Consider the following 16,468-nt stretch of genomic DNA (forward strand, 5'->3'; position numbering starts at 1 on the left):
ACTATTCTATTAGAATTCAGAGTCAGTAAACAAAATAAAATCATGGCCAAACCAGGCCTATTTGAACCGTAGTGACTAAAGGAAAATGAGAAATTTAGATCCCTTTTTTTAGGATGGATGGGAGCATTTACAACTTTTACATATCTATCAATCTCTGAACTACCATTCTGATATGTTTTGGAGGCACATTTTCTTATGCTACCGTGAACTGGAATAACTTTTGGGAGGACCAGTTTTGCTGGTCTCCCTATGACTGTACTAATACGTACATTTCTGTTGGGTTCAATTCCAACAGTAACTTTGGTGTTCATTCAGCCTCTATTGTATTCAGCTACACAAAGCTTCAGAGTATCCCAGCAAGCTTTTAATATGATCACTCTACTTATGTGGCAGTTAAAATAAGAAGACTCTCTAGGAAACAATAAAATGTGTTAATGCAACATGTAGGGCTGCACAGTAAAATATAGATAGGGCATAATGTCTTACAGTTGTGAGGGGGGTCAAGGTTTTTTTGGGAGGGGGTGAGAACATAGCATATAATTTTCTTTTTATTACAAACCATGTAAAAGAAATTGCCTGGTTGAAGGCTAGCACTTCAATGGCTGCAGATAATCTTTGAAATTCAGATCTCAGTGAGGTGGTTTGAATATGACTGCTGAATACCTACTCTTAGTGCAGCTGTTATGTGGATGAAGACAGACCTCTTTTTGCAAGCTTGTGCTTCAAGAGCAGAAGTGCACACTGCTTTAAACAGGGATAGCTCTGTCCACAGTGGGAAAAGATTAATCTTAGGCCTAAATTTTCAAGCATGATTACTGGTTTTATTTGTTTAGCTGCCTGTATTCTTTGGTGTCCAATCTAATACACCTTAAAGGGGCCTGGTTTTCAGAGGGTGGGGTGTTCAGCATTTGCTGAAAGCCAGATCCTTTAAGCTTTCTGAAGTTGGACACGCAAAAATGGAGGCAAAATCATTGGTCAGTTCTGAAAAAATGTAGTCTCTTAAAATAAGTGGAAAGACCAGATTACTTCAGAATACAGCAGAAGCTGCCAACAAAGCCTAAAACCCTAGCTTTAATTTTTTTGTTGTTTTCATGCCTATCATATTCTTTTGTCTGAGAAATGGGGCAGAGGAGAAAGGAGGGTTTTGCTCTCTTACTGATGCAGTATCCCTCATGCATATTGGTCCATGAATTACCTGAATGAAGCAGGCTGCTGCTGCTTTTGTGTCCCAGGGAAAACAGCAGCCCCTAGACAGAGAACATGGTATAGTGTTGCATGGAGCAACATTAGCCTCTATTGGCATCTCAGCAGATGCCTGCTAGGCATGATCAGATCTTTTTCAATAAGATTTATTTTATTCTACCCCTCCCCAAACCGAACAGACTCCAGTCATTGGTGAGGGTGAGAATGAGAACTGGTGAGGATGAGGATTTTAGAAGTTTTTGCTGTAACATTGCTCAAAAAGTGTGTAGTATTATTTGAACAATGCAGAATTTTTTTAGTCAAATGGATGATGTATCTCAATGTTAAATCTCCTTCAAGCAGAGGCAAAGCCCAGAACACTAAAAATATTTAGCTTAAAAATGAATGGTTCTAAAAGTTGTGAAAACAAGGTGTGATGATGCAAACTGTTTTACTACTTTAACTACAGCAAGCAGCGCTTCAGTACATGGAGAGATCTTAAAACCAACAGTTCAGACAGGTCTTATTTATTTTTAAACACTTCTTAGAAAGGCTATACTTCGGCTTCAATGTAGGGGTGCTGATATCATGCTTCCCCTATTTCCCCTGGTTGGTAAAGGAAGTAATGTGGAGGCAGTACTTTCAATCCAGGTGGGTAGGAATACCTCATTCTCCAGCGGTCCTCTCAGACTGACTTACAGGAATAATGTTAATTGGCTCTGGGTGGAAATACAGCCCATCTTTATTAGAGGAAAGTGCCCTGCCACACAAGGCCTTGAGGGTAGAACATACTTCTCCCCCATGTTATTTAGTATCTGAGGACTCCCACCTCTACAGAAACCTGTGCCGAGAGAGGCACCGCCCATGGGAATGGGTGGGGATGGCAGCAAGTGTTGCTATAGGCCACTGCTGTACAGGATTCTGGGCTGCTCCGGGGACTTATTCAGGCCCTGGCACAAATTATATTAACCTCCTGAGGGTTGCCTATGGGCTGTTTCACAATGCAGAGCATCCCCAAATCCCCTGTAGCATCCTGGGCTATAGCTCCCACTGGTAGGTGCCCCACTACACTATGCTTGTAGGGAGCTAGAGTATGTAGAGGGGCTGATTTGGGGGACAGAATCTGTGTATTCCTTTTGTTTTACTTGAAGTATGTAGTAATGCTGGGGCTCTGTTAGATGTACATTTCAGTAAAATTGTGCTGCTACCCAATACCATGTCCCTGAGAGCATACTGTTGTTTAAATAGCCTTTTCCCAAACTAGCTTCTACAGTTTGGTTCTTTTGAAGTAGTTGATGAATGGGGTAATTTTTAGACAAAATCTGTATGTACAGGCTTCAAAAGCAAATTTCTGCCATATCTATCTATCCATTTTTAGAATGAGTTTTCAGCGACAGGTGCCTGGTACAGATTGGGGCTGCTCCAAGGATTTGAATGCATTTCAAAGAACAATGGGGTTGGTCCTGCTTTGAGCAGGGGGTTGGACTAGATGACCTCCTGAGGCTCTTCCAACCCTAATCGTCTATAAGTCTATGTACAATATTCCTTTCTGCAAACTCAGGGTGCTGAGACTTGAGAAGGAGAGAGCAGATCAAGATCATTCCCTGGACCAATATGCTCTGACTGATGTTATTTATTAAACATTAGTGCACTGGATGCAGTGTGCAGAAACACACAAGAACATCCAGTCCTTCCCATATAAATCTAATTTAGACAAGCAATGCAGTTCAGATGCCTAGAGCATCATCTAAGTACAAATGGAGGTGCAATCCCACAACTGAATTAAGATTTTTCTTTTAATTTTGTCAGAATAGATTTTTTTTTATTTACCTTTTTTTAATCAAGTGTGTAGACTTAGAATTTATGCTAAATTCTCAAAGTGAAATATCTGGAGACAGATACCCTCTATCCACACAGCAGGTACATCAGTCTCACAAGGTATTTCACGCTAATCTGGCAATGTGTCTCAACTCTGAACTAGATAAACCATTGCTAGTTATGAGACAGTAGTTAAATGTACAGGTGCATTCAGTCCTTGGCTTCTCTGGGACTGCTAGCTGAGTTGCCATTTGCAATAGCTATTTTTGTGATCACTTGTCCATTGGGAACTGGACTGCAACCATCAAACTCATTTCACACAGGCCAAAGAATAGCAGTCACGTGGTAATGACTTTTAGTAACTACCAGCCTGAGCTAGATTTGAATTGGTAACTGAGAAATTACAGGCTTTATAGCCCATTACTTATCCCCTGAGCCATATAGTCCATGATTAACTGCAGCCCACCCACTCATTCTCTCCTTCAAGCAACATTTTCTCTCCTTGCTTATAGCTATCCTCTACCTTTCTCTTCTCTCCTAATCTACCCCATCACAATCCCTTGTTCACTTTTCCTGTAGCTGGAGAGAACTGTTAAAAGGGGGATCCTTTATTTGACAGCCTTTTCAATGATAGTAAATATGGTAATTGTCTTAGGGAAAATAGAGGTAGTTGGTTATGGGCTTAGGCTGCTGCTGCTTTTAAAATCTGATCCCATTTTTTTATAATACAAAACAAGACAAACTTTCACAAAAGAGAAGAGAACAGCAAATATAGAAAATGCATTTTCTATCTCTGGTATTGACTCAATTTCAACCTCACTACTGGAAAAACAAGGGCTAATGAGACCATGTGCCAAGTCCCTCTGATACCTGACAACCTAGTACTGCCATTGGGCTGTTTAGGACATTGCTTTTAGCTGGCTCTCTAGTCACAAGCTTACAGCACTCTTGCAAAAAATGCTGTCTTGTCCAACTAAGCTAGGCTTTTCTAAAACAGAAGGCAAAAGAAGAGGGATAGGAAAGAGAAGAAACAAGATGGGGAAGGAGGACACCCCAAAAAGATGGGGGGAGGGAGATAAGTCTCGTATCCTAGCGGTTTTTGGGATCTAGCCAGGGCTGGTGGAGATGGCAGTGTCATCTGGGACCCTCTCTCTAGCACAATCCGGTCAGGCCATCTTTCACACAATGGTGTGAAGGTGGGTCCAGTCATGATGGCGAAGCTCACTCCTTTCTATTCTCCCATCTTCCAGTCAGCCAGCATTTTTTTTAAGGACCCCAAAAGGAAGTGATGGGTGGACTAGGCCTAATTGGTGAACAAAATATCAAGGGGATGGGCTAACTTCGGACACACCAAATTTGATTTCCTTGACTTCTTTTGTTTACCTGGCATGATCTTAACAGTCCTTGAGTTATATCAGTAGGCCTTCTTGTTTAGACTCACTTAGTCTGTCTCCATTTTGCACCTTTCCCCATCAACTTTTATTGTTCTCAGTCTTTCCCTTTCTAGGTTCCCCCTCCCCCATGCTATTAAAAACTCCACGGTCCACCTGTACCACAATAACTGGTTTTCTACATATAAAAGCCAGGGCTGGTGTTAGGCTGTAGCAAGCAGGGCAATTGCCTGGGGTCCCCACAAGGCTACATTGCTCAGGCTTCAGCTTCAGCCCCGGATGGTGGGGCTCAGGGCCCTGGACTTCAGCCCAATGTGGTGGGGCTTCAGCTTTCTGCCCTGGGCCCCAGGAAGTCTAACACTGGCTCTGCTTGGTGGCCCCCCAAAACCTGCTTATGGCCCCCCAGGAGACCCCATACCCCTGATTGAGGGCCATTGTTCTAGGTTATTGCAACACTTTGAGAAAGTGGATCAACTTTCCCACAGTTGAGCTTACAATTAGGGTAAAGTTGTAGACCCATTTATTACAACAATGCACCAAGCTATAGAAGTTCTGTGAGGATACAAGGTCCCAATTTCAGTCTAAATGATGTCAATGGGAAAAATATAATTCAGTGGTGTAGATCTGGGCCCCTACTGACTAGCCTAGATTATTGAAAAAGTGTATGGGTCAGAGCCTATCGCTATCAACTCATTGGAGCCAATGGAGATGTGCTGATTTACAGCAGCAAATGATATGACCTATGGAATGAAAAGAAAATCATTGAGAGTTATGGACTATAAACTTGATACCGTAGTCAGTATTTTTGCATTAAATTCCACTGCTGTTTTAGTATAGCTAAGAACTGACTTTTTGGCTTCAGTGAATGGGAAACACAGGCACTGACTTTCCAATGTGCCAGGGAGAGCTCGACGCCTGGCTCTGCCCCAGGTCCCGCCCCCTCCCCTGATGGCACCCAGCCTTCCTTCCTCCCCCCCCCCACCCATGTGCCTCCTGCATGCAGCAAAACAGCTGATTGCAGTGGGCAGGAGGCATGGGGACAGAGGTGGAGGTGCTGATCAGCAGGGCCTGTTGGGAGGCACTGGGGGAATGGGGGAGTTGATAGGGGGACTGCTGGTGGGTGTTCAGCCCCCACCATTTTTTCCCATGGGAGCTGCAGTTTCCAAGCACCCATGGAGTCAGCGCCTATGATGGGAAACCAACTCAGAGGTCACATGGTGACTGTACTGCCAATATACTTGCAGTCCTGATCTTATCAGTGAGCACGTGCATGTTCCAATTTGTGTCATTTAATGAGTCTTTGTGTAAAGAAGGTGTTGCTTGAGAGATGGGGTTGATATTCTTTAATTTATTGTATGGAAAAACAGATACAGGAAAAGTTGTTGGTTTTTTACTCTATTCTGTTGGCCTGACCAAAATTCATCTCCCATGCTGAATTTATAGGCCCAGATTCTTCCTTACACTGACTCTAGGTGTGGCATAGGGACCAAAGGGAGGCAGCTTATTATAGGAGCAAAGTGACCTGGTCACTTCCCTTACCATTTCTTGCACACCCTGGAATGCCTCCTGTGCCAGGACGTTGACCTGTGTAAAATGTTACCCCTGGCATGAGTGGAGAATACAGACTTGGTAGCATTTCACACCCACTTTACATAGGTCTAAATGACTTCACAATGTGCAAGACTGGCTTTTTTTTTTTTTGCTATAACATCCTGTCTTTCTAAGACACAAAGTGCAGCTGATTTTAGTTAATGTTGCTGCCACTGATCTAAACACAGCTAAGTGGTCTGTTTGAACTAGTGCTGAAAGAATCAAAGATGCGAATGGTGGTAAATCTCAGTCATAACATTTATACTCAATCTTCCTCAAAATTAGGACATATTGAGAATGGTGTTCCAAATCTTTCCTAGAGACAGTCCAATAAAACTTAGGATCTTGGTCAGATGTTCCCCCTGCCAAAGTTTGGACAGGAGGTGGCTTGAGACTCTTTTTGGTTTTGGGCCTATCTTTAGTGAGAAACATGGCAAGGAATCTATACTTCAGAATGATGAGGTTTTTTTAGGGCAGGAGTGGGGCCTGGTCTGTGGGGTCTCTTTCCTACTAAACATGAATTGCTTTTCTAGATCTCCAGTTACAAAGCAGGTTGTTTTTGTCTTTTACCTATAGGTAGCTATAGGTGAAGAATAATGTAAGGATTGAATTACACAAACACTGCATTGCAATTTGCTATAGTTCTCTTCAGTCCAAGTAACATGTGATGTTAATTTACAGATTTGTGGCTGCCTTTCGGTGACACACAGTGCCTTAATTCTAAATGATGACTTGGCTAAATGGAAAAATCACATTACAAACAACCTTTGCACTTCCCAGCAGCCACAATTGAACGTGATGCCCAGGCACCATTCTAAAATAACAGTAAATGAAGTTATACATCAAAGCCACATGGTTCTCGAAGCCACTTGAGATAGTGAGTAATTTTTGGACATGTGCAGACAGCCATTAACAATGTGCCCGATGTGGAGGAAAATATCAGATGCTTGCAGAAAGTTTTGAAGTGGCTACTAAGTTCAGAAGAAGTAAAGACTATGTAGAAGTACTTCAAATATTTCTACCATCTACTACAGTTAATCAGTGGAAATAATTAAGGTCTCTGTGTGACAGCATCTGTAACTCAGTCGTTATTTTGTACATTGTGTCCTCAGTGGCCTCTTAGGAGCAGAGTCATCAGTGCCTTCCCTAGCACAAGATCAGTGACCACACTGTTACTCTAATTTTTTACCTTCGTCTGGGGAAAAAGGACAGTCATTGTGCTTTCCAAGATGGCAGACAGTATTCTAAAGACAGATTTGATTCCACAGCCTTGTTTGAGCTAAACAAAGTGGACTTGTTATAAACAAAGCTGGAATGGAAATAAAGTATATTTAACAGCACTTAAGTTACTAGAAAGGACTGGCAGTGTTGTATGGCTACTTGGTCAGGGCCTCTTTGCAGTGGAGATGCTGGTTTTAAAACTGGTTCAGCTAAAGCTATTCTAAAACCCATTAAAACCAGGATGTAGACCCAGCCTGAGTTGTCCTCTTTTGGCTTTTTATTTTGCAAACCAATTTCAAGACCATCTAAGGTAGGGCCACCTTAAACCTTTTAAATCCATTCTACAGTTCTAATGGGCTTGAAAACTGGTATAAGTCAACTGATTTAGAAAATGTCCCCATGAGCATGGAATTGCATCTCTAGCATACTTCTTGTTTTGGGCATATTTCCAACGTACTATATTCTAACTTGGCAAATGCTTTTTGCTCAAACACCTCAAAATTCCTTCTTTTCCTATGCTGGCAAGGCCTGACATCTGATTACTTTATCTATCTCTGACCTCCATTAAAGACACTGTTCTCCTGCCCAGTCTCCAATTCCATTAACTTTTTTCTTTCTTTTTTTTTAAAAAAAAGACCAACAATTCTAAAACTTCACTGTGGTGCTTGCATAGTGTTCGTTATCCACTAACGGTAGCAAGGCAGTGTAACTATTTTAATATTACAAGTACAAAATGAAAGCTTGTAGATACAGACTGAGAGGTTATGACCTATTGCAGCATGTCTTCCCTAAAGTAAAATGAAAATAGTCCCGATGGTGTTCTCACGTAATTGCTGCAAAGGGTAGGCAGGTTACATTTTTCCCTAATGCTCACTTGGCCAAAAAAAGGAGAGGGTGTTAAAATGAATGTTGAGGGGTGGGGGTGGGAGGAAGAGTAGCTTAGAGCCCCAGGAGCACCCAGACCAAGCTGGGCATGCTACGACATGTGAGGAGAAACACTCCTCCCTTGGCACAACAGCAATTATTGTATTAGTACAGTGACCAGGACAACCAAAGGGCAGCTGCAGTGAAAGAGACCACAGGGGCTCTGACCCCTTGCTCTTGGCAGCTCGTCTCCACTTCTCTGCTCTGCACAGGGGAAGCATGAAGTACAGATTTGATTGCTTGGCCCCATCCCAGCCTCTTGCCTACAGAAGGTGTCTTCTGCTCTCACTGACCAGTAGCTTCAGGGAGTTTGGAAGGAGAGGGATGCTATACATTCCCCTTTCCTCCACTGCCTCCCCACAAAAAGCAATTTTATAAATAGCCATATTAGCAGTTTTCAGAGCAGGATGGACCAACACTTTGAAGGGGAACTGAAAATGAATCTCTTAGGCCATACAGAAACCCTTTCACTTTGTAAATAAACATCCAAGTTCATGTACTGTATTGGAGTGGCCATCATCTTTAAGGTTTAGGGAACCTGGGGCCGGCCAGTCTGGTCTGATTATCAGTTCTAGCTGGGAAGGGGTCAAGTGGTCTCTCTAAAAGTGGAGAGAGCTCAGGTGGAGGAAAGCTGTAGGAGGGAGCCTTGTTCCCATGAGTCTCTCTGGAGCAGAAAGAGAGGTACAGAGTGAAAGGCCTCTGGGCCCATTCAGCCTGGGTTTGTTACGGGGTAGAGGGGGATAGTATGGTGCTCTTTTTTGTTTTTGTTTTTTGTTAATAACTAAAATAAAACCTTCCTGAGAGAAGACCCAGAAAGATCTGAATGTGTGTTTAATTCTTCCTTGATTGGCAAAACAGGCCAACAGCCCTACAGTTCTCTTCCAGGAAGTTTAGTGAGTGTGTGTGTGTGTGTGTGTGTGTGTGTGTGTGTGTGTGTGTGTGTGTGTGTGAGAGAGAGAGACTCATGGCTCCTGACTCTCAGCACCAATGGCTAAACTAAAGTTTATTTAACAACTTCTCACCTGCGCATGTGTGCATGTGTTTTTTTTTCTTCTGTACTTGCTTCCTTCCTACTTCTTCCTTGCTCCCGCATACAAGGTTCTGTTATGAACTAGTACCTGAAGATTACTTTACCTCAGTTTTGCAAGCAACTTTAATGGACATTTGATTTGTCTTTGTTTCCTCTCTCAGTATAAATCAGTCAGGTTTTTAAATCCACCTCTTAAATGGATCATAGCACAAACTTGAATGAATATCTCTGCTCTGGGTTTTCCCTGCCATGTGCTGCTCAGGGGAAGAGAAAATCTGGGTTTGGTGCAATTTAACTTCTCTGTTTTACAGTATCTGAGTTCCTATGCTCCCAGTTGAAAATATTCCCCCTGAGGATTCACATTCACTAAAGGGATTATTGTCAGAATAAGCTACTATAACAATAAACTGCTTTAGGTCAAAATAACCTATCTTTGTCTTACAGCACAGCAGAGAAATGGCAATGTTTTGCATTTTTATGTACATACAAACAATGAGCTATATAATAGCCATCGCTCAGTTTTAAAAGTCCAGGTTGGGACTAGCCCTTTCATGGCTACTTGGTGAGGGATTGTTTGGCGGGGGGAAGGGGGTGTTAAAAGAGAGATGAACAGGGAGGAAAGAGCCTTCCCCTCTGACATTACCTCCGTATTCTTTATGGAAAGATATGACATAACTGAGATTTACTTTATGCAAGATGGCTCATATAAAGTATCATTGGAAAGGTTATGATTTACTGAATGTGTTTATCCAATTTGTATGCATGTATCATTGTCTTATCTGAAGCTGGGAATATTGACCATGTCTATGTATTTCAAATGAGCTATGAGGTCTAACTGTGTTAGTGGCTTATTGAAGAAATGCACACAAGCACAAGGATCACCCCAGGAACTGTGTGCAATAGAAACTTCTCAGAGATAGCAATACACAATGGGAACTGTTTGACCCAGGTCACAGCTTTTCCAGCGGGGGTGAGGGGGAGATATAAAAGAGAGACAAATACAACATGAGGAGTCCTCACTCTCCCTACAACAACACACTTGAGGAACAAAGACTGAACTGTGGGAAGTGATCGTCCCAGGCTGGAAGGATTTTTAGCCTGTGTAAGGGAACCTGGGAAAGCCAAGGCAACTTGTACCTTAAGAATCTGCCAGCCCATTTATCATTCAGGGTGCGAATTTACTAATTTATATCCTACCTATCTCGTGTGTTAAACTCAGTTTGTGGCTTTAGTTTATTTACTAAGGTAATCTGCTTTGTTCTGTTTGCTATCCTGTTAGCCACTTAAAATCTACCTTCTGTAGTTAGAAATTACATAAACAAAATAAGTTTATTTTGGGGAGGGCAAGAAGTCATGCACATCTCTTTGCATTGAGGAAGAGGGTGGATTTTTATGAGCTTGTGCTGTGCAGATTTTTTTTTAAACCCAAAATACTGTTTTGCACTGTATATCTCCCGAAAGGGTGTTCATGTGAGTACTGAAGATGTCCTCTCACATACAGCTGACTTCAGTCTGTGGCTGCAGCTGAGTGTGGCCCTACCTGTATGTATGCTGGTGGACCAGGAGAGACTCAGTGAAATCCCAGTACATCAGGTGGCATCTCAGAAGTGGGGTACAACCCATCACTATCCCTTTGTGCTGGCCACATGGAAGCTGCCAAGAATAGCCCCTGTATGGTTGCTCCCCAGGGGAGCAAATCACTGGATAAGGTGAGTGTGGGAAGTAGGAGGATCCATGGTGCTAAGCAGTGAGGGAGCTTTAAAGGGCAGGGCTATGGCAAATTTACACCTTTCCCACAGCACAAATCTAGGTTGCACCAGCAGACACTGCCCCCTAATGCTCACTCAGAACAATGCAATGTGCAGACACATTTTAGACCGGAATGGAGTAAAACTGAGAAGCTAGATTCCTCATCAATTAATCCAAAATGTGTACTTGGGGCTGGAGATTATACAGTTCTACCACCATTGCTAAATTACCTTATTGGTATGAAATGTTCTGACTTTACTGAAATAAAACACTTTTTGAAGATCAAGAAGTGGGTATTCACCCACGAAAGCTCATGCTGCAAAACGTCTGTTAGTCTATAAGGTGCCACAGGATTCTTTGCTGCTTCTAGTTTTTTAAAAACTTCCAAGGCTTTTGACTCTCTGGTTTAATCCTGAATAGGGACAGACTTTGAAATCTTAGTATTTCCATCCCACAGGAAATTTAAGGTTTTGGTTAGCTCCATTCCCAATATGTGTGTAACAGAGCAAGCTGGCCAGTGGAGAAGGAACTATGTGGATTGGGAAACAGGATGCATTAAGGAAAAATGTATGAAGTGAGATATAGACACTTCTCCTCTTCTTCTTCCCCCTGCCCCTGCCCCTGAAAACCAAAGCAAAAAAAGCAAGTCCCTGGGTGCCCAGACATAGAGGGCTTTGGACTCCTGCTCATTTGGAACTTTGGGAGATTAATTTGAAGGACTGTCCATTGCTTCGGAGGAGAGGGATCATTGATTGACTCCCTCTCCTCACAGGAGTCAAAGCTAGACTACATGGCCCTGAAGGGAAGCACTGCTGGTCCCTTATTGGATTAGGCTATTTAGAGTATTGAAAACTGTTTAAAATTACAAGATAACACTTAAACTTGGTTGCTTGCAGGCTAGCAGGCCCTGGGGGAAAGTATGGGATCAGAGCCAGCCTAGAGAAAGTTGGGATGAGTTGTGCCATTCTGTTTAGGGAGAAGTCTGCTGTGTGTGTGTTATCATTCTGAATTCTAAGATAAGGTAGGGTAATGTCAGCCTTCCAGTCAGTGTATTTCATGTTTATCTAACATCTTTGTATGTATGCCTGATCACAACAGGCTGTCCCTAGAAGTAGAAAGATTATTGAACACTGCTGTTGGGTTAAGTAAAACTTCAGTGGTTTTTGACTACACTTCCAACACTGGGGTTTGACAATCAGTGGGGTTTGCAGAGATCTGCAGGGCCCTTAAAATGGAGTTAAGCAGCCAAGATCACCTGATATTTACAGGCAAGTACTAGTACTGGTGACTTCAACACACTGGTTGAATGTGTTGATGTCTAGGAAGGGGCAGGTCATGTGGCCCTGTAAGACAGTCTACAGGACTGGCATGGTCCTGTGCCCAGTTCAGCCAACCACAGGGACATTCTGGAACTTGTGGTTCCTGTTAGACAGTTGATCAGCTGTCCAGTAACTCTGACTAATAAACAACAATAGAACTAAGATAAATCAGCACTAGACAGGCAAATACATTATACCAATCTGGGAAACAGCATGCAGCAGTTAGTTTTCAAAGTATGATCTTAATCCTACCCTTCTTTTGTATCACACTTGATTACAGCAGATGGAAAGTCCCCAGTTAATACAGACCTTTCTTCTCTTACCTAGTTTGTACCTCCTGTTTTTTCAGGGTACAGAGATACCTACCCCAATTATTTCTAGTGCCTTCACCAATTATCCCTAGAAGATAAACAAACCATGTTGGTTATATTTGGCATTACTTCTGAAAGCTTCTGCTTCTGAAAGATTCTGCATACACAAATTTTTACTCATGCCATGCAGCTGAACTGTGTGTAACAAAGTATACTGGGAGCCTGGTTCACAGTTAGCATAAGTGCAAAGTATACAAAGTCTTCTAAAATATATAATATTGGCTAACATTCCCACAGTAAGTTCCTGTATAGGCTCCCCCAAAAGTTTCCCCAGTCCCTAATGAATCTAAACCCCTCCTCTCTACACCATTGTCTCATCCATGCATTGAGACTCTGAAGCTCTGACTGCCTACCTGGCCCTGTGCATGGAAATGGGAGCATTTCTGAGACTGAAATCCAGGACCTCTATGGTGGCAGTCTCTTCCCTAGCAGCCTAAATTTGGCCTCCAGGACATCTTTCTTACCCTTCCCTATCTCACTAGTGCTTACATGTACCATGACCACCAGCTCCTCCCCAGCACTACACATAAGTCTGTCTAGATGCCTCGAGAGATCTGCAACCTTCGCACCAGGCAGACAAGTCACCATATGGTTCTCCCAGTCATCACAAACCCAGCTATCTGTTTCTAATGATTGAATCTCCCATTATTAACACCTGCCTTTTCCTAGTGACTGGAGTTCCCTCCCCCAGAGAGGTAACCTCAGTGTGAGAGGATACCTCAACTCCATCTGGAAGGAGGGTCCCAACTATGGGAAGGTTTCCCTCTGTTCCTGTTGACTGCTCTACTTCCCTGGACATTTAATCCTCCTCAACAGCGCAGGGGCTGTCTGACCTGAGGTGGGACAATTCTACAGTATCCTGGAAAGCCTCATCAACATACAACTCTGCCTCCCTTAGCTCTTCCAGTTCCGCCACCCTGGCCTCCAAAGCCCATACGCAGTCTCTGAGGGCCAGGAGCTCCTTGCACTGACTGCACACACGTGCCACCCGCCCACAGGGCAGGTAATCATACATGCTGCACTCAGCACAATAAACTGGGTAGCCCCCACTCTGCTGCTGGGCTTCTGCCTGCATTGTCTCCTACAGCTACCTATTTAATGAAAGGGTATTGTTTTAATCAAGAAGTTTTGAATATGGTTTAGTTTACAGGTTTTAAAGAAGGGCAAATGAACCTTGCCCCCTTCCCAACTCCCCTGCGAAACTCCCTTGTTAGCAGCACAAACAAAAACAAACACAAGCTCAGCACACAGCAAGTAACCCCCAAACACAAACACCTCCTACAGACAGCCACTTACCCCAAGGGTCCTGTATTTGCTCCTTCTTCACCTGGAGAATTCCCTTGCAAAACTCCCTGTTAGCAGCCCTGGTTGCAAAGAACAAAAGGTCGTTCTGGAATAACTTCAATGATGGAAGTGTGTGTGTGTGTGTGTGTGTGTGTGTGTTGAGAGGAATGATCATTCTGTCAATTGTTGCAAAAAATGGCTTATGTAACAGTGATTCCACAATCAGCTATGCTATATGGCTATTGAGCCCTTATCAGGAAAGCAATGTGAGTGAGTTTCTTTCATGTGGCCACTTTTGATTCTGAATTTAAAGAAATGCAAATATTCCATGTCTCATGATAATGCTGAAAATGAAAACAAGTGTTATGCCAATCAGATACACTGCCTGAGAAAGTTGACTACATTTTCTAAAATATGATTTATTCTCTACTAAAACATGCACACTTTAACCAAATAAAATTTTCATTTTAAGGATTTTGTAGATGTGCAAACTAAAATGTTTTCTTCAGAATAGTTTGAATGACACCTTAAATTAAAAATAAAGAGAAATCAAATTAAGGGCTAGATTACTTTGGGTTGTGCCTAAAGTCAGAATATAAACTGCACCACCTCAGGAGTGGCTCAGGAGGTATTGTGTTATGGACATGATCCATCATGCCTGGGCTAATTTAGCTACAACGAGTCAGGAAAAAGATCTTGGAGTTATCGTGGATAGTTCTCTGAAGATGTCCACGCAGTGTGCAGAGGCGGTCAAAAAAGCAAACAGGATGTTAGGAATCATTAAAAAGGGGATAGAGAATAAGACTGAGAATATATTATTGCCCTTATATAAATCCATGGTACGCCCACATCTCGAATACTGTGTACAGATGTGGTTTCCTCACCTCAAAAAAGATATTCTAGCACTAGAAAAGGTTCAGAAAAGAGCAACTAAAATGATTAGGGGTTTAGAGAGGGTCCCATATGAGGAAAGATTAAAGAGGCTAGGACTCTTCAGTTTGGAAAAGAGAAGACTAAGGAGGGACATGATAGAGGTATATAAAATCATGATTGATGTTGAGAAAGTGGATAAGGAAAAGTTATTTACTTATTCCCATAATACAAGAACTAGGGGTCACCAAATGAAATTAATAGGCAGCAGGTTTAAAACAAATAAAAGGAAGTTCTTCTTCACGCAGCGCACAGTCAACTTGTGGAACTCCTTACCTGAGGAGGTTGTGAAGGCTAGGACTATAACAATGTTTAAAAGGGGACTGGATAAATTCATGGTGGCTAAGTCCATAAATGGCTATTAGCCAGGATGGGTAAGAATGGTGTCCCTAGCCTCTGTTCGTCAGAGGATGGAGATGGATGGCAGGAGAGAGATCACTTGATCATTGCCTGTTAGGTTCACTCCCTCAGGGGCACCTGGCATTGGCCACTGTCAGTAGACAGATACTGGGCTAGATGGACCTTTGGTCTGACCCGGTACGGCCTTTCTTATGTTCTTATGTTCTTATGACCCATTCTCTGGATACTCTATGCAGGGGCAAGTAAGAGAGGGGGTACATAGCCCTCCTAGTCACAATCTAGCCCCAAACTAGTTCTGGGGAGTGTGGGGCAGACAAAGAAAAAGAAGCATACAGCTAAACAACAACTTTAATGAATGCCCCATTTTATTAAAGAATATTCTTAAATATTCTTTAAGAATAAATGGATAGAAATCAGACATCAAGAATAACATTCAAAAATCAGTCAGAGAACACTTGAACCTCCCTGAACACTCAATAACTGACTTAAAAGTGGCAATTCTTCAACAAACAAACTTCAAAAACAGACTCCAATGAGAAACTGCAGAACTGGAATTAATTTGCAAACTGGACACCATCACATTAGATCTGAATAAAGACTGGGAGTGGATGGGTCACTACAAAAACTAATTTCCCCATGCTAATTTCCTCCTATTGTTACTCACACCTTCTTATCAACTGTTTGAAATGGACCACACTGATTACCACTACAAAAGTATTTTTTCCTCCTGTTGATAATAGCCCACTTTAATTGAATTGTCCCCTTAGAACTGACCCCCCCCCACGTGGGAAGGCAACTCCCATCTTTTCATGGTGTGTGTGTGTGTGTGTGTGTCTTCTTACTGTATTTTCTACTTGATGGATCTGATGAAATGGGTTTTAGCCCACGAAAGCTTATGCCCAAATACATGTTAGTCTCTAAGGTGCCAGAAGTACTTATTGTTTTTGCTACAGACTAACGTGGCTACCACTCTGAAACCTCTCTCATATCCTGTTTCTGAGTTGGGTTGGCAGGCTGAGAGGTATGATACTACTAGTTTCTCTTTCTGAACCAAGTTTGAAATTACCTGGACAGCTGAAGTTTCAGAGGGTAAACCCTATTTTCTCCATCTTATTTTTTCTGAAGAAGCTGTTGGTACCCAGACAGGTTACACTGAGGAATGCAGCACAGGTGTTTTAAGAGAACTTAAGTAGACTTATTATTGCAAGCCATTCTACTTAGGAATGAAGCCACACATCTGGAAAAAGCCTTGATACAAAATGCAGCAGCCATATTTGTTTAGCAGCACAAGTCACAATG

The 16,468-nt window shown here is 42.5% G+C and overlaps 1 protein-coding gene and 1 long non-coding RNA gene across 2 annotated transcripts in view; one reads left to right on the plus strand and one right to left on the minus strand.

The window, feature by feature from the left end:
* Positions 1-16,468, plus strand: part of LOC120406750 — a 39,073-nt gene that overhangs the window by 3,027 nt on the left and 19,578 nt on the right. The gene's annotated exons all lie outside the window — the stretch shown is intronic.
* The window catches only part of LOC120406751, a 30,804-nt gene continuing 28,226 nt past the window's right edge, over positions 13,891-16,468 (minus strand). The window contains exon 4 of the long non-coding RNA XR_005599547.1: positions 13,891-13,959. This is a non-coding gene — a long non-coding RNA (uncharacterized LOC120406751). The remainder of the gene's footprint in view (positions 13,960-16,468) is intronic.

The sequence above is a fragment of the Mauremys reevesii genome, linkage group 5, assembly GCF_016161935.1.
Source record: "Mauremys reevesii isolate NIE-2019 linkage group 5, ASM1616193v1, whole genome shotgun sequence".
Taxonomy (NCBI): Eukaryota; Metazoa; Chordata; order Testudines; family Geoemydidae; genus Mauremys; species Mauremys reevesii.